The 20,033-nt window shown below is 37.6% G+C and overlaps 1 protein-coding gene across 3 annotated transcripts in view; it reads right to left on the reverse strand.

The window, feature by feature from the left end:
* Positions 1–20,033, reverse strand: part of LOC123313542 (5-hydroxytryptamine receptor 1-like) — a 149,435-nt gene that overhangs the window by 40,928 nt on the left and 88,474 nt on the right. For all 3 annotated transcript variants that reach the window (XM_044898470.1, XM_044898471.1, XM_044898468.1), the window contains exon 3: positions 5,818–5,916. The gene's annotated coding sequence lies outside the window, so the exon portion shown is untranslated. The remainder of the gene's footprint in view (positions 1–5,817; positions 5,917–20,033) is intronic.

Consider the following 20,033-nt stretch of genomic DNA (forward strand, 5'->3'; position numbering starts at 1 on the left):
GGAAACCTACATAAAATGTAAATTAGCTGGCGAACAACGATGTATCATGCCTGCAATTTATAACAGTCACAGTGCGTTTCACAGAACTTTGATTGCCCGATCAACGATTTGACGGTCACTCGATTTCCTAAACTAAATCACTGAAGCCTTTTCACTTCTAAATATATTGAAGAAGTAGCAATTGGCAATCATTGAATGGAGGGATATCGATCATAATTTGATGCCAAATGATATTCTAAATGAAAACAAAGTGACGTTAATCCGGCAATAAAGCGTTGATTCTCCGATCAAGCTTCGTGAAGCCGGGGTGATGACAATATTCTATAATAAAATTTGTTCATGTGGGTTTTTTATTAAACTTTCATGGGGAAGAATGGTTTTAATAAAGATTGTCAGACTTATGACGAATAATAGAACTAGACTAAAGGATATTTTGCTCATATTTCCGTTGAAAATTCATATTATCTTATCTTGTCTTAGGCAATACCTTTAAAAATTTATAAAAAAAATAAAATTACCATGAATTATTCCAGCAAAGGGACCAGCTAATCAACATCAGCTCCTTCATTGAACAGAATTTTTCTAAGGAGTTCTGAAATCTTAGATGACGTATGATTAGAACGTTGATTTGTATACTTCATTCATTCAAATTTATTTTAGCAGTCGGTTGGCCATGAAATAATTTTCTCAAGTTTTTGTAACTAGAACGAAGTTAGGTAGGCACTCATGAAATATCGTTAATGTCATAACGCCGTTGCCACAACTATATCAATTTTTATTACGAAAATGCCGAAAGTGATTGAAAAAAGATACAGGGTTTCAGGAACTGCTATTTAGAATTCAGGTCCGCTCATTCAAATATTTATACCCTGATATTCTAAAAGCCACAATACGTCAGACGGTAGCGAACATATTCAATGTAAGAGAATTTATAAATATAATGTTTCATCTGAATCTAAACGACTTATATTTCAGCTGAATATTTCCACAATCAGCAAGATTGTGAATGAAGATCTTGACAAAGAATTCCCTTCTATTAGGAGACCCAAAAAAGTGGTGGCATTTGAGAATTTTATGTTTGAGTGAATTAATGCGAAAAGATTAGTACAGGATTTTCGATGAATGTCATCGTAAAATAAGTTCCCGAAAATAGATTTTTTCTACAAGCGTGCGCGTTCAACCTTTTTCCCGCACGCATTTCAAATTGCAAAGAGTCACTTTTCCAAAACGTGCGGGAAAAACGCCTGCTATTTCTTTCCCGCACGCATTTGCGTGCGGGAATGGATTAGCAGGGGTTTTTCCCGCACGCAAATCTTATAGAATAAATTAAATTCTATCATGTTTCTATGCACCGAACGTCAACGATGAGTAACCCATGGTAACGACATGCAGAATTACGTCTGTCATTTTATATGAATTCATCAAATGAGGTATGATCTGTATCGTGCAATTGATATATTTATATATTTCAAGCGCTCGTAGAAAAAATATTGTTCCTAACTCTTGCGGAAAGTGTCTTGCCCGCACTCAACTGCTTACCCGAACTCTGCTTCGCATCGTTCGGGCAACGGCAGTTTCGTGCGGGCAAGTATCACTTTCCGCACTTGATAGGAAAATAACTATTTTTATTTTTCATTTGACTTGTCCTATATATTGTAAATGTCTTAAGGTACCAATAAATACCTAATTATTATTATTATATCAATGTATTAAGATGAATAGCCACAAATATGCGCAAGTTGCCCTGTTATTTGTTTATTCATGTGAAATTTTTGTTCAAAGGTGAAGTTCATCTTAACTTGAAACTTCCTTCAATTCCTTTTACTTATATTGATGCAAGATGATTTTTGTTGAAGAATTCAACATTCTTATAATTATCTGTTAATTCCTTCGGGAGATACCCATTCCCAACCACTGCATCATATGCATTTCATCTTCGGGTTAATATTTTTGAAATCTACAAATGATGTAAGCCAAAGAAGATAACGAACATTAACTCTCCTCAAGCTGGTGCATATTATGATATTATACCGATCTCTTGTATTTTCCATGCAAATAACTGGATTTGGTATGCCTTCAATCAGTTTGTATAAACTTCAATTATGTTCGTCACATATTTTCCGAAGAGATTCGACATTGTGATGAAATACGTAATAACAGAAACTTTTACGTAGAACGGGCAACATAGCGTTGATTTAAAACCCAAAAATATTTTGACAAGCTTCATAACCCCACATTTACGTACTATACAGAGTGAAATGTGTCAAATTTCCATGGCCAACCGACTGCTAAAATAAAAGTGAATGAAGTATATGTATTGAGGCACGCCAACCCTTGCAAGGGTATAGAATAACTTAGAAACGCTTCGAGATGTATGGACGTTATGGACACTTAACAACATTGTATAAATAAAAAAATAATACAATATATTGCGAACAAGACATCGTTTTGAGTTCTTTGTTGGTCTATAGTTTAATAAATGCTAGAAGCGCATTGGTCATTGAGAAAGGGGTAACATCCCCAAAAATTCATGATTGGGAAAAATGGGAATTGTGAGTTGGTAACAGTAGATTTTTCTCTGCGAAAAAAGGGAAGAAGAAAGCGAAATAATTTCCTGGACAAGGATAAAAGCCTACGTAATTTTCAATTTCATTTGCTGTGATCACCTGAAACTATTATTGACTTCAAATGGCTTCACATCGTAGAAGGGCCAGTTGTTGATAACCTTTTCCCATTTCTCCTTCTTGCTTCATCCTCCCCTTCAAGAATCAATATAAAGAATCAGCCTCACTTATAATGTGGCTTGAAAATTAATTACGTCACTTTAACAACCGTTCTCTGGGCGAAATACGCCCCTGGGCAACAGGTATCCCGCCATCGAGCTTATAAGCGGGTGGAGAATGATATAAATGTCTTTTTCATTAGAAGTTTTTTCGCGCTGGAGCAGCATATTTTGAAGGGATTACCTCGAATAAAAACAATAGGAAGGTTAGGCAGGGTATTAAGGGAGGGGTATTAATCCGTTTATCTGATATCTTCTGCTCCCTTAACTTTTAGTGAAAGTTATTGCGTATTCAGCTGGTGTTGAAATAAAGAATGATCCGAATTTTTCACAAAGAACCAGAGCCGAATGGAATAAATTCATTATCTCGGTTACTGTGAATATCCTAAACGTCGAGCTCGAATTTTTACGTATCATTTTTTTTTTCGTAAAAATGCGAACTCTATCTACAACCCCTTTCAAAATTCAGGTACAACCCTCAATTTTTTAAGGGAAGTTTGGCTCGTGATACTCCGTTTGAAATCATTTTTATGCTATTCAATCAATCATCTATTCAATTAATATTCATAATTTTTTGCTAAATTTGGTATAACATTTCAGTTTTTGATTCGCTAATCATTTGATTTTACTTTTTTAAATTCTGATTTCTGTAACAAATATGAAAATGATAACATGAATAGAGAATGACGAGCCCATACTTCCTATTTTAAAACTTGGGGGGTTGTACCTGTCTTTCGAAAGGGGTTGAGAGTAGTGTTCGCATTTTCACGAAAGAGAATGATAAATTAAAATTAAAATTTGACGTATTTCGAGATTTTTCATAAATATGCAGAGTAACCAAGATAATGAATTCATTCCTTTTGGCTTTTCCACACTGTATTAAGGATGTTTCAGAATAAGTGACAACACCTTTCAGGTAATTGGTGGACAATTTTTATTCGTTACTCCTCTCATCATACCAACGTTTCGTTCACATAGCGAACATTTTTCAAAGCTGAAATGAAAATGAAAATTGGGTCTTTGACTCGTACAAATATTTCAACAGTAGATTATTGAGGTCAAAAGAAACACCTTTTTCCTATAGATACCATTTTTTCTGATTCGGCCTTGATAAAAAGATAAAGCCATTTAAATTTCAAAAATAAGCTGTGCCGTCCCTAGAAAAACAAAATTACCCTCAGAATAACTAGCTAAATCTGTGACACTACACCTCAGTGGATCTTTTAAATAGAGTAGTATTCAGCCAAAGTACCCAATTCTTCAAATTTCACAGATACTCTTCAATTTTTGAACACCAAATTACTGGAAAACAGCGCATTATACGAGGAGATATAAAAAACACTTTTATTTTACAAAACGTTCAAATATTCTAATATTCATAAGATAGAGTTAAACTTAGTTTCAAGAGTTGGGTTCTCTGAATTTTTGTTATTTTTATAGTACGTCATGGCCGGTCATGGTCATAATGAGAAAACTGGAAGACGTCTTGAGTTCGGGAAAGATTAATCAAATAAAGGAATAACTATATTCCGAAATTCATTTCATTCGATAAAACTGTTTGGGTGATAGAACTGAAAATAACATTCTTTCATGGTTTTTCAACAGTCTGTATATTTTAAACTGAGCCGATGTGGAAAAAATGGTATAAAAAAAAGTGTTTCTTTTGATCTCAAGAATGCACTGGTAAAATATTTGTACGAGTCAAAGACTCACCGTGTATACAGGGTGTCTACAATTAAAGTGGCCAAACTTCGAGGGGAGATCATACGAGTGATTCGCAACAAAAAATGTCATATAACACATGGTCGAAATGTCGACGGTTATTCTTCAATTTAACATTTCTTGATTTCACGTATTTCAAGTTTTTTCATGAACTCGATCATTTTTCAGTTTTCCTTGCAGCCTCATAAAATTTGAACACATATTTGGAAAGGGCAATAAATTTGCTACAAGATAAGAGAGTCTGTGTGCAGAAACAACTCCTATTGCGGGAGTGGCAAGAAGATGAATATCACGAGTCTGAAGTGAACAAAATTAGTCAAATTTTATCAATGGTTTTATCGATGAAAAATTAATAATTATGCCATGTTTTCTTTTCAGTAAAACATATCTCATTTAGTGTACTTTTGAATGACACATCAACTTTTGTGCTAGCTGCTTATCCTCTGTCATAATATCGTGGCTAACAAGATAACAACGAAAAAGGTCGAAAATTCCGAACCTGATTTTGCTCTATTTGGAAGCTCTTCATGATTGAATCTTAATGTAATTCTCATGGAAGTTATCAGTTTATCTTGAATCAAAATAATAAAAAAAACTAACTTAATTTTATCATATTTAGATTATATGTTATATGGAATTTTTTGTTGCAAATCACTCCGTTGAAGTTTGGCCACTTTAAAAGTAGACACCCTGTATACCCCAGAAATTCTGTAAAAAAAGACTACCCTATTAATAAGAAGGGTTTCTGAAATCTGTGTTATGGAGAAAAAAAAAATTAAGATGATACAGAATTACAGAAAATATGCATCTTTGGAAGACATCAGTATCCTCAACTTTTGAAGCTCATTTTTTTCCATTATCTCGAATGGAAGTCGAGGCTACACCTCGCGACCTTTGTGAAAACGAAATTGGATTTCAGCGAATGAATTCGGTAACGATTTTGTCTTATCAGCTAGAAACACCAACTGTCCGGATGGTTTCGAATTGAATTCGATTCCACAATAAAGGTAAGTATATGACGCCCCCAATTCGCCAATACGTAAAATGGGCCATCTTCTGCGGAATATTCGACCTACGTTTCACGTCACCTCGAATTAACTAAAAGGGGGCCCGCCGCCTGTTATTCAATATTGAATATTCCATGAATTTCGCCTTATTGCTTTCTGACATATCGTTTCACAGGGGCGTGCTGAAGGATGGGCCCTCAGAAGTGGCCTGGAGTTCATTCGCGTGAAGATTGATTTCCATCGAAGCGTGTCGCGGAGCGGAGCGTGAATATTGGACGTGGTCACGTTTTTTCTGATCTTACTCACCTTTACCTCCTTCACGCTATTGCTTTTCTATCGGTTGAACATGGATTTGTTTCGGATGATTGGGGTTTTCTTATTGCTGAGGCGTCGAGAAAGCTGAAACTGGAAAAGAGAAGCTATGTTAGAATAATATCCGATTGAAGGGCTTCTTGAAACAGTTACAGAAAAAAATTGGTATCATTTGAGCGAATCCCGATCATTTCTGAATATTCTTACTCATCTGTACATTGGATATTGCTCAACGAATATTTACAAGGCAAAATGGATGGAATGGGCAATGAACACTTTTGAACCGTGAAAATCATCAAGAGTAGATGTGTTATTCTCAGTACTCCTGAAGAAAAGACTGGGGTAGATTCTTCCCCAGTTTCAGAAGATCACAAGAAGCGTTGAGCACTTGGTCATATACCTAGATTATGGAGAAAGGCTAAAGGAACCTGCCTACCAAATACCCGATCTTTCAGACCCATCTGCTCAACATCGTTTTTACTGAAAACGGCGTGGAAAGTACTGGATAACTAGATACACAAGAACGCATATTCTGGAGAAAAACCACAAATATAAGAATACTTACTTACAGGTTGGGCAGATCAATAAAGACTGCTCTGTATCAGCTGTCTGAAGTCATCCAGAGTATTCTGAATAACAAAGTGTGCCTTCCTATACAACACAGCACACGTGTCGATTGAAAAGGCTTTCAAAAAACCATTATAAAATGTATGTAGAAAATGTTGAAAGCGAGAATAGCTGAAACACAGGTTGACAGCTAAATCACGTCCTGTAAAACCACTCACGGAAGATCTCAAGGTGGTAATTATCTCAGCTTCTATGGGGAGTCTAGTAGTGAATGAGAGAGTCCACATACTTACAGAGCTTAGCTTCGAATGTAGAGTCATTCGGGGTAACTGAGCGCAGTGGGTAAGTGTGCGCAGTGCGTATATCTTGACTATGCAATGTATGAAAGAGGGGTTCATTTGGGTGAAGCAAGGGCGCAGAATCGCCATATTAGTTTTTCATAGGAGTGCGCCGTGCCACGTTTCCATAACTTTTTATTTGCAATCAATCAAATTCACTAGTTTTCTTGCTAATTTTTAGCATCTCTGCAAATTCTGCCATGTCCAAGGTCCGAGTCCCTCAGTGTTAAACAATATTTTATTCGATCATGGGCATATTAATCTAAATATATAATAAAAAATTTTAGGTTCTCTTAGCTGCTTAACTCTATAAGAACGTCAATTCAAATTTTGGCTTACTGGGGAAGTGTGCGCGGGTAAGTGTGCGCATAGATTCATTATAAGGGCATTAGTTCAGTAAGGAATAATTTATGACATTGTTGATTTTCTTGGTTAAGACTCGATCAATATTGTCCTATTTGTTCAAAAAAATATGAAGAGCCACCAACAGGGGAATGTATCAAGTGTTGTGTTCACCAAGAATTGTGGCACGAACAATAATGCACTGCTTGTAAAAAGGCGCTCCTGTATTGACAATAAATAGCATTTCTCTAATATTGTAACATTTTGATGACATTATTTTGTAATTTGTTTTGATTGTGTGGTTCACAAAGCACTGCGTTCACTTACCCCGTAAGGGTGCGCACACTTACCCGCAATACGGGGCAAGTGAACGCACTCCGACTTTCTCTATTAAATTCTTTTTTGCGGAAAGAAAACGTTTTTGTTTGTTTGCTTTTTGATGTTTTTTTTATAGATTAGAAAATTCTCTATCTTATGAATATGTTTTAATTTTCCTAGCTTCAACATTTGAAACAGGGTATGGCTTGAAAGGCAAAAGTGCGCACAGTTGCCCCGAATGACTCTATAGGTTATGCTGACGACATAGTAGGTACTAATAGTTAGAAGAAAATTCGATTTAGGATTCAGTGCAGCAGGGCCTCACTCAGGCCCACTGGTCGTTGTGGCTGAACATCTACTCAAAGAAAATCACAGGGTATGGGATTGTCCAAAAAACACAACGAATTAGGTAAGAATAACAAGATCTGCTTAGTTTGGGTCCCTGGGTACTGGGCAATCGAAGGAAGAGGCCAATACACTTGCCAGGAAAGCACAAGTTCCATTCATGGGCCCAGAACCTTTATGTGCTATGTTGAATGTACATACAGAGAGGAGTTTCAGGAGAAGGAAAGAGAAACTCTGTGTCGGAATCTTTCTGAGTTGGGACATTCAAAAAGGTTTTTTCGAGAATAAAAAGTATCTGGATCTGAGGAAGGATATGCTATACCTCCTCAATGGACTCCTTATCCTCAGGGAGCACTTGATGAGGATAGATCTAGCAGAAAATGACGAGTGCTGATTCTTTGGGGAGGAAAAGGAGACTTCAGATCACCTGGTGATGAAATGGCTCGCCACTGCTAGCCAACGCAGAAACTACTTCGAAAAAACCTTGTAGAGGTGGGGAAGCAACCTCTTTGAGGTCATCTCAGATCCTGGAATTCATTAAAACTCTAGAACTGGAGGGAGAGCTGCAGACACAATAGATGAAAAGATCGCAGTGCAACGAAACAGCCCCAAATGTATAGTATTGCGTCGTTCAGTTTTGATGTCATACGATCATATGAATGTGAGATAGAAGACTATACCTGGACGTCCAAAATGGCAGGTATAGTGTGTATACTTCTATTAATTCACATTAAACTAAAAGCAGAGGATGTGAAAGGATATGAAAGGTATAATGAGAATCTCCCTTTATGCGTCCTTTTTGTTTAAGTATATTCACTTGGTTCTATACTTTATCCCAACCCTAGATACTGCTAATTACAATATATCACTGACAAAATGTTTTATCATCACATGTGATGTGAAGTCTGAACTTCATATTAAAATTCTGCCCAATTTATCCACGTCCACCATATGGAAAAGTTTTTGGTCCTCGCAAGCAAATTAAAATATTCCATGCCATCTAGAAAACGCATAACCCCAACTTTCCAAATGAAAAGTTTTAATCAAAGTCACTCATGGGGATGTTATGAAAAAACACGGGAGTTCCTACGGTCTCCCTATTCGCAGATCCTGTTCGGTATTCGAAAATCCAATAGGTATGAATACTCAGCGTTACAACCATAACATTGCATTTCGGAAATCGAGTGTTTATTTTGGTAGAGAGCGGCCAACTGCTGGTACATTTGTAGCATATCTGCGAATGATGCCACTCGAACTTTTTTGGTTTTCGCTGATGTACGAATGGTGTGTAATGAAATTTCCATTTCCGTTTCATTCTTGAGCATTGGAGATTCGGACATTTTATTATAGGGATTTAGAGGGTCTCTTTCAGAAATTCTGCTTTTATGAGATTGGGCGAGTAAAAGTTTCTCCGTATTCATACCTTCATGAAAGAACATCTGGAGGTGAGTCTTAAGCTAATCATTCCGTAAAATGTTCAATGTTCTGTATTGGAAATTCGTTCCTTCAAGATATTACAACTCAAATTAAAAACAAGCATTGAAGTTTTCTATCTATATATAATATATAGAGTTGCTTTATTTCCTCTAATACCGCAAAATTCACAATAATCAATTAAAAATACAAGTAATTCATGAATCATTTTCACATCGCAGAACTCTGTGTTGCTCTTTACTGAATTGTTTCCGGCTCAATATCAATAAATGTTAGAATGAATTTTAGAATGTGTTTGCTCTGAGTAATTAAACATTTGCAACTAATGATCCAACCTTTGACGAATATTATAAACATCATTAATAGTGTGATTGTCAGCCAATATTCAAGTTTAGCTCTAGTAAGCAAAGCACAGCAGACTTCGCTAAACATTCCTCATTTCAAATTATAGACAGAAATATTTCAATTTACGGCTTGAGAGGAATACTCGACGTTATTGATACTGGAAGTTATGATTGTGTGCACCATAACCGGTTCATTCGCCAATTTGCAACATCTGATATCTATAAATAGTAATCATTCAAACTTATGTTGGTTATGTTGGAAATGTTAGTCTTGGTTTGAAGTTGAGGAGAGATTCAGACTCCATTACCAGAGGAAAGATATACTATATTCAGCTGGTGGGTTTATGGTCGTAATATCTTATTATTATCTCCATCATTAGAGTCATTCGGGGCAACTGTGCGCACTTTTACCTTTCAAGCCATACCCTGTTTCAAATGTTGAAGCTAGGAAAATTAAAACATATTCATGAGATAGAGAATTTTCTAATCTATAAAAACACATCAGAAAGCCAACAAATCAAAAACGTTTTCTTTCCGCAAAAAGAAATTTAATGGTGGAAGTCGGAGTGCGTTCACATGCCTCGTATTGCGGGTAAGTGTGCGTACCCTTACGGGGTAAGTGAACGCAGTGCTTAGTGAACCACACAATTAGAACAAATTACAAAATAATGTCATCAAAATGTTACTATATTAGAGAAATGCTGTTTATTGTCAATACAGAAGCGCCTTTTTATAAGCACTGCATTATTGTTCGTGCCACAATTCCTGGTGAACACAACACTTGATACATTCCCCTGTTGGTGACTCTTCATTTTTTTGAACAAATAGGACAATATTGATCGAGTCTTAACCAAGAAAATCAACAATGTCATAATTTATTCCTCACTGAACTAATGCCCATATAATGAATCTATGCGCACACTTACCCGCGCACACTTTCCCCAGTAAGCCAAAATTTGAATTGACTTTCTTATAGAGTTGAGCAGCTAAGAGAACCTAAAATTTTTTATGATATATTTAGATTAATATGCCCATGATCGAATAAAATATTGTTTAACACTGTCGGACTCGGAACTTGGACCAGGCAGAATTTGCAGAGATGCTGAAAATTAACAAGAAAACTAGTGAATTTCATTGATTGCAAATAAAACGTTAACGAAACGTCGCACGGCGCACTCCTATGAAAAACTAATTTGGGGATTCTGCGCCCTTGCCTCACCCAAATGAACCCCTCTTTCATACATTGCCTAGTCGAGATATACGCACTGCGCACACCTACCCACTGCGCTCAGTTACCCCGAATGACTCTATATCTAACATCTAACATTAGATGTTTATTATTAATCAAATGATATATGGACCAAACAATCGAGAGTTTATAAAAAGGACGCTTATTTTGGGAATTTCTGTTCATATATGCATGGATATCGTTCAGTTTTACATTCTTTTTTGTTTTTTATTTTTGAAAATGCCCAAAATTTTTGAGAAATTCTTGAAACAAACGTTCTTACAGTGTCTTGATTATCTGGTCGATATAAAGGGAACAAAATTGTTTTTGTTTTTTGAATAATGAGGATTAAAATATAGGGCTGACCTCTAACTTATTATTCTTGAACGGTGACATACAATACACGCGGGTAAAAATCAAAATATTTGTGATGTGAATCTATCCAACAAAATTTTCTATTAACCCCCGCCTCGAAGGAACGCTATGTTTCCATCCATGTGGAGAATTGTCACGACCAGAAGAACTTCTCCGAGAATCAGTAATTATGAAAACATAATTGGAACACAGATTATTGAAGCAATTTTAGGAAACGAGGTAACAACATGATTCGACGAGAAATTATCATCATGAAACTGAAATTGCATTCAGATTGTGGTCTGAAATATTCCTTTCCCAGATTGTTACGGTCTACATTATTTATTATTCAATTTGGGTTCATAATTTAGTGGGTACGGTACGATTTAATGCAAAGCATATTCAAATTTTTTCGTCCATAAAATGATAAGGTGAATACTGATTAAAGTTGGTCCATTGCTGGAAGAGGACTTTTCATGAATTTCAGAATTGAGGGCATTGTTCTACTACCGTTTTAACGATCAGCTTGATATTTCTGATGCTTTTCATTCTTTGGAGTATCTACTTTTTGGGTTATTTTTTGTTTCATCTTTTGAGTTCTCATAAACAATGAGTAGGTTTTCTGATTACATTCAATCTTCTACTTGTAGATTCGGGTGACTTGGGACAGTCCTGTAACTTGGGACAATTTCCGCCCCTAGCAGAATTCTTTGTTTCTTACCATTTATGCGTGAAGGGACAAACTTATAAGATTGTGAAGCGTCGTTTCGGATAGTTGTTTACAAAACAAACGGCAACATGGATCTCATTCATTTGTTTTGTTGTTTCATAGGGTGACTTGGAACAATGCCGAATAGATACAAGGAGCGCATTGGCAGCAGTAAATATGCCGATTTTTCGCAGGATATTTTTATTTACGTTATTTCCACAAAGAACTCGCCAAAGAATGAAAGAAATCAGAGTTCCCTTGTTTTGTTTATTTTTTTTTATTTGAGTTGCAATATATTTACTTTCGCTGTAATAGGAGTTTATCATTTAATTTCCTTACCGAATTTCAACTATATAATCACAAATTTTAATTTTTCTAAACTATACACCGTCCCAAGTCACCTATCTCATTTGATAGTTAAAATCAATGGATTTTAACTTGTGTCCCAAGCCTCCCAACTCAGTGGGGGATTTGAGACAAGTATATTTTATTTTTTTCAAAATGTATATCCGAATTCTGAGGCATGGTGTATAATCTAATCAATAGTCTGAGTCATTAAGCATATTCGAACCACTTTTTCAGAAGAAAATAGGTCACCGCTTTGAAAATATGACAAGTTGAATTCAACTATCGTCCCAAGTCACCCGAATCTACGGTATACGTCTCAATACGTCAGCATATTGCACATGAACTGTATGTTTTTGTTTTTGATCATCCAGAAATACCATCTTTACTCCATTCACTTTTATTTCAGCACTCGGTGGGCCATGGAAATTTGACACATTCCACTCTGTATAGTACGAAAATGTGGGGTGTGACGCTTGTCAAAACATTTTTGGGTTTTGAATCAACGCTATGTTGCCCGATTTACGTAAAAGTTTCTGTTATTACGTATTTTATCACAACGTCGAATCTCTTCGTAAAATATGTGACGAACATAATTGAAGTTCATACAAACTGATTGAAGGCATACCAAATCCAGTTATTTGCTTGGAAAATACAAGAGATCAGTAAAATATCATAATATGCACTAGCTTGAGGAGAGTTAATATTCGTTATCTTCTTTGGCTAAAGTTTGAATACGTTACATCAGTTGTAGATTTCAAAAATATCAACCCGCAGATGGAATGCATATGATGCAGCGGTTGGGAATGGGTATCTCCCGAAGGAATTAACAGATAATTACAAGTATGTTAAATTCTTCAACAAAAATCATCTTGCATCATTATAAGTAAAAGGAATCAAAGGAAGTTCTAAGTCAAGATTAACTTCACCTTTGAACAAACATTTCACATGAATAAACAATTCACAGGACAACTGTCGCGTATTTGTGGCTGTTCATCTTAATGCATTGATAGAATAATAATAATAATTAGATATTTATTGGTACCTTAAGACATTTACAATGTATAGGATAAGTCAAATGAAAAATCATTTTCCGGGAACTTATTCTACGATGACATTACTCGAAAATCCTGTAGTAAACTTTTCACATTTGCAAAAGCCAGACAGATGACCTACATGATTCAGAGATCTTTTAGGGGCTTCAGCTTGGAAACTTGTAGGACACTTTATTGCAGCTATGTGCGCCCTTTGATGGAGTATGCTGGACCAGTGTGGTGTCCTTCTCTTAAAAGCGATCAACTTCTTCTCGAGTCTGTGCAGCGTTGGAACACAAGGATTCCTTTTGGGAAGATAAGGCCAGACTATCACGCTCGTTTGAGACTGATGAATCTCCAAACCTTTGGAGATCGACGAGATAGAGGAGATCTTATTGTGACGTATCGAGCATTGCATGGGCTTTTTGGCGTGAATCTCGATCACATCTATAGAAGAAGTAGCACACAACTCCGTGGCCATGCCTTCAAACTGGCCAAGGAGAATTTTAGGACTACACAGCGTCAAGTGTTTCTCTCCAATAGAGTTTTCGATGGATGGAATCGTTTTTCACATAGTGTGGTTGGTGCCAACTCGGTGAATACGTTCAAAAACCGACTCGATCTGTTCATTCAGAAGCAGAATTGACTTTTCAAGTGATTTTTCAAGTGACTGTGAACATACGTGCGAGTTATTGTCTCTTCTAATTTATGTATTGGAGCATTCCATTTTATTTTGTATTTTTGAGTTTATGGGTATAACCCCTACACTTTTTGGGAATTAATAATAATAATAATAATAATAATTCACTCAAACATAAAATTCACAAATGCCACCACTTTTTTGGGTCCCCCAATAGGAGGAAATTCTTTGTCAATCTCTTCATTCACAATCTTTCTGATTGTGGAAATATTCAGCTAAAATATAAGTCGTTTAGATTCAGATGAAACATTATATAAATTCTCTTACATTGAATATGTTCCCTACTGTCTGAGGTATTGTGGATTTTAGAATGTCAGGGTATAATTATTTGAATGAGCGGACTTGAATTCTAAATAGCGTTTCCTGAAACCCTGTCTCTTTTTTTAATCACTTTCGGCATTTTCCTAATAAAAATTTATATTAGTTGTGGCAACGGCGTTATGACATTAACGACATTTCATGAGTGCCAACCTTTCTCCGTTCTAGTTACAAAAACTTGAGAAAATTATTTCATGGCCAACCGACTGCTAAAATAAATTTGAATGGAGTATATAAACATATTTACGTTTCCTGTAAATACATCATTTCAGTTCTACAAATTTCCAACCGAAAGTATATTGGGGTTATGACCGTTACAAATCCTAATAATAAACTTCACTCACCTGAAGACGCTATCAGGATGGCGAAACACGTATTGTAGTTAAAAGCTCATCATAGTGAATAAGATGTACCTAATTCAGAGTATTCAGATTGTCTATTTTTCTGAGTCCATCGAGCATGAAATATTGCCAGTTCCCTGTGGAAACTCACAACAAAGGCTCATCCAGAAATCAGTGTTGAATGGAAAACTAACGACATATCAGATTTCAGCTGAACTTCTTGTGATATGGAAAACACATATTCAGCTCTGCAGTGCCGGGCTGCCTCAGAATCTACTTCCAATATCGTTTCCATTCTTCTCCATAAAAACGTGGAAGCAAACGTTGACAAAATTCGCCAATACCGTGCAATTTTATTCGTCGTTCCCAGAGGATCTTTTCCGGATTTTTATGCGACATGAATACATCTCACGCTCAAGATGATTCTGTAGGCAGGCGGAATAGATTGATCGGACATGGAGATGTTCCAGCCGAGTCGTAGCGATTGGTTTTTTCGGGGGCACAAAACGAGACAAATGTTATAAGTCTCGTCAACATCTGATAGAAATGTCGGCTTGGATGGATTCGTTTTCGCTCCCCAATTCCTAGGAACCAGAGCGTTTTGCCCAAATGTCTGTAATTTTCGAATTCTGAACCGAAACTGATTTAGCTACACTCCCTTACTCTTCGTTCATCAGAAGACAGAGCAAATTCCAAAATAGGGGAGCTAGTAACTTTCCAAGAATGGATAGTGGTAGCGATTGGATAACTATGGCCACATTGAATTCACAGCAAACAGGTGAGAACTTACTTCCATAAGGTGTAGGTCGACGAAACACTCAATTTGCAGGCTCGACTAAATTAGACATTTCGTTGTCCTTTGTATATAAATAACAATTATTATCTCAGATACAGATATTTAAGAGTTAAGACATGAACAAATTATTATTACATTCCAATAAAGAAATATCGATCAAATAAGTCATCTAAAAAGTCAGGTATACAGTTGTTCTATGTAATAGAAATATCCTCTAGTGATTACTCCTGGAGAGAACCAGAGTATTCCACATCAAGCATTGCTTCCCCTGACCTAAATCCCCTTCAACTCGATTGGGACCAATTATGAAAAGCCCTTAACGCCACAAGAACATCGACATCTTTTGCCACAACGTTGGCAAAAAATTTAGCAGGATTTTCTCACTAACTTTTTTAAAAGCATGCACTTTATTCGAGCATTTCCATGCTGCCCATTTCGTGTACTGCAGCCGAATTGAAGCTTTCTTGCTTACATAAAACGCGAGGTCCATCAAGAAATAAGAAAAATCAAGGATAGCTGGTGGAGAGAAAATGCTAGGGAAATACAAGATTACGGCGATAACCATGACAACAGGCGATTTTTCGAAGCTATTAGAAATGTTTATGGCCCAAGCAGAAAAGCTAACTTCCCTATAAGAGATGCTCATGAAGTTACTCTATCTGATGATAGAAAAATTCTCGAAAGATGGAAGGAGCATTACTTTCAGGTGTTGAATCAAAATAACGACTCGGATTTATCCATTTTAGACCGGCTCTCCGCTTATAGTCCGATGACATCACTTGATGACGAAATCTCAATGTCGGAAATCATAGGTGCGATAAAAAATATGAAAAATAATAAGTCATCAGGTCTAAAGGGCGTTCCAGCGAAGATTTTCAAAGCCGTGGATTAAGACATTCTCAATAGTCTCTTAACACTATTATACGCATGATCTGGGAACAAGGAGATGTGCCACAAGACTTCAGAGACGCTTTAGTTATCAACCTTTATAAGAACAAAAGCGATACATCCAATTGCAACAATTACAGGGGCATATCGTTGCTAAGTGTAGCCGGAAAAATTCCCAGTGCGGCTTTCGACCCAATCAAGGTAATTTTTACACTGCCACAGCTACAAACGAAGGCCCGTCAACAACAATCAAGGATCTATACAGCCTATATGGCTTTAAGTAAGGCCTTCGACTCGGTGAATCGGAGAGCGCTATGGAAAATCATGGGACGTCTTGGAGTACCCGAAAAATTCTTAGCAGTGTGTAAAAGCCCCCAACAACACCGCTAGAATACAGTATAATGGCTCTACAACCGACCATTTCTTAACCAACTCTGGAATATAACAAGGCTGCGTGTTACGCATTCATTCATTCATTCATTGCTGTATCCCGTTGCCGGGAATGAATCTACAAAAAGACGCAAAAAGGGGAAAAAAACAAAAAGAAAAGAAAAAGAAAGGCAAAAAAAATATATATAATTTTTCAGGGCTAATTGCGACTGTGTGCTCTCCTGTGACTGTAGAGACCCAACCGTGACCTACATATCCTACCACACTCCGGGCATGGATAGTCACCAACCAGATCTGGCCGCTGCTGTATCCTTCTCGAGTCTGCATTATAACTGTGTACTAAAGACCTCCACTGTGACCTGTCTAACGCTAGTTGTTCCCAGTTATGATTGGCATTAACTGATTTTAGGGATTGATGTAGTGTATCCTTAAACCGCTTATACTGGCCTCCTGGTTTCCGGGCTCCCTCAGTGAATTCGCCATATAGAACTATTTTGGGGAGTCTTGTAACTTGCATCCTCAGAATGTGGCCGCTCCATCTGAGTGGGGCCCTCGTTACTTGAGTCTCAATTGTTGTACAACTCGCGCGTTGCATTCGAAACTTTGTGGAACCATCTGATGTGCATTATCTGTCTTAGATGACGTTGTTGCGTTTGTTCAAGCTGTTTAATATATCGCCTGTAGGGCGTCCAGCTTTCGCTTCCGTAAAGAAGCGTTGGGAGGACCACTGCTTTGTAAACAGCTGTCTTGGTCTTCAGATTGAGGTCGTGATTTTGAAACACTCTATCCTTTAGCTTCCAGAATGCCCGTGATGCCGAATTGATACGGTTGTGTATTTCCGTGTCAAGGTTAGCCCTAGTATTTATGAAGCTTCCCAAGTATTTGAACTGCACGACCTGTTCTAGAGTTTCATTCTCCAGGCTGATATCTGTTTGAAGGCTTTCTGGCGGACTTATCAGGATTTTGGTTTTGTCGATATTGAGTCTAAGGCCTAAAGCTTCGTATATATGTTTATAGGTGTCCAACATTATCTGTAGATCTTCCGAGCTGCTAGCGATATCAGAATTGGAGGAGAAGATAGATCCGACTTTTGAATATTTTAAATCTCTGATTTCTGGTGGCATATGGCTAAGTTCTAACTTCAGTCGAAAAGGAGTCACCTTTAAAACACCCTGTTTGTCGAGGCATCCATCTTCTCAGAACCTAAGATACTTTCCAAGACTAGATGAAAAATCCTTTCCAGGGATACTTGAGAATATCTGAAAAAAAGTACACCTCTCCACTTTCAAAGAGAAGACAATCCCCACAACAAGAGCAAATTCTAATTTTTCCTTGTAATGCATTTTCTTCTGACGCTGCAAGCGGATAGGTATCGAAATTTAATTCACGACACAAAACAAACTCGGAGTAAAAGTTCCTTTGTTGTCGAATTTCATACCTGTTTTGATCTCATTCCCGTTTCCTTTACCCGGCTCTTGCAGTCAAACTTCGGCATAAGTTTAAATTACGAACAGAACGATTTCCATTCAGGCATTCCATTATTCCGGTGAAGTTAGTTAGCAAATTAATTATTATCCTCATAACGATTAGCGAAAACTGCGACAGCCATTTCGCTACGACGACGCTGGATGGATGGATGGAGGGGGGATGGCGAACAGAAGGAAATAATTAGCTGTTTGGACTTGTTTCGAACAGCATCGCTCAGTATGCCGGTCGTGTTTCGAATTGTGGAAATCGTTACTTTTTGTAGTAACCGTGGAATAGTTGGCGTGTAAAGGAGCCGTTTGATTCAATTACGAATTTCTTGACTTTCCTGGTGAATGAACCGCACCATAGATGTTCGTGCCTCGAAAAATTATTCAGATATAGGGAGCATCTCTAAATTATTCCTCACTCTTCTTCGTTTTTGTTATGTGCCCCTTTCTCGAGTAGTGCAGAATGCCTAGTAGCAGACCGAAGTAAACAAGATTCACTCATTCATTGCTGAATCTCGTTACCGAGAATAAATCTACAAAAAGACTGATAAACCGGACTATCGGTGCGATCAAACTTATAATTTCTTAGGGCTACTTGGAACTGTGTGCCCTCTTGTGACTGAAGAGACCCAACCCTGACCTACAGATCCTTCCACACTCTGGGCATGGATGGTGACCAACCAGATCTGGCCGCCGGTGTATTCCTCTCGAGTCTCCATTATAGCTGTGGACCAAAGTCCTCCAGTGTGATCTGTCTAACGCTAGTCTTTTGCTTTATCGACCTCATATTGTGTTACCTCTTACCGTTCAGGAAAGACGGCAACGATTACAGTGGTGCAGAGAACGAAAACATTGGAATATGGAATGGCATCAGGTCTCTCATCTCGATTCTCCTTGGGTGCACATGATGGCCGAAGAAGGCTAAGAAGACGTCAAGGAGTAAGACGTGAACCTCATTTTGATGTTGAGCGTCATGTACACTGGACAGTAGGTGTAATGTTATGGGGTGCTATTGCATATGGAAGTAGGTCACTTTTCATTCATTCATTCATTGCTATATCCCGTTGCCGGGAATGAATCTACAAAAAGACGAAAGAAAAAAAAACAAGGAGGTGCGAACAGACTTATAATCTTTTCAGGTCATGGATAGTCACCAACCAGATCTGGCGCCGCTGTATCCTTCTCAAGTCTCCATTATAACTGTGTACCGAAGACCTCCACTGTGACCTGTCTAACGCTAGTTGTTTCCACTTATGATTGGCATTAATTGATTTTAGGGATTGATGTAGTGGAGCCTTAAACCGCTTATACTGGCCTCCTGGTTTCCGGGCTCCCTCAGTGAATTCGCCGTATAGAGCTATTTTGGGGAGTCTTGTGTCTTGCATCCTCAGAATGTGGCCGCTCCATCTGAGTCGGGCCCTCGTTACTTGAGTCTCAATTGTTGTACAACTCGCGCGCTGCACGACTTCTGCATTCGAAACTTTGTGGAACCATCTGATGTGCATTATCTGTCTTAGATGACGCAACGTTGTTGCGTTTGTTCAAGCTGTTTAATATGTCGCCTGTAGGGCGTCCAGCTTTCGCTTCCGTAAAGAAGCGTTGGGAGGACCACTGCCTTGTAAACAGCTGTCTTGGTCTTCTGATTGAGGTCGTGATTTTGAAACACTCTATCCTTTAGCTTCCAGAATGCCCGAGGTCACTTTTAGTTTTTTACGAGGTATCATGACAGCGCTGCGTTACCTTCAAGAAATAGTGGAGCCATATGTTCTTCCCTACCTTAACCCGCTTGAGAATACAATATTTCAGCAAGATAATGCTCCACCTCATGTTGCCAGGGTTAGTTTAAACTTTTTTGAAGCGATCTATGTGAATCTTTTGTCATAGCCGCCTAGATCCCCCGATCTTTCGCCCATAGAGCCTGTTTGAGACATCATGGGTAGAAGG

Source organism: Coccinella septempunctata, chromosome 5 (genome assembly GCF_907165205.1).
Source record: "Coccinella septempunctata chromosome 5, icCocSept1.1, whole genome shotgun sequence".
Taxonomy (NCBI): Eukaryota; Metazoa; Arthropoda; class Insecta; order Coleoptera; family Coccinellidae; genus Coccinella; species Coccinella septempunctata.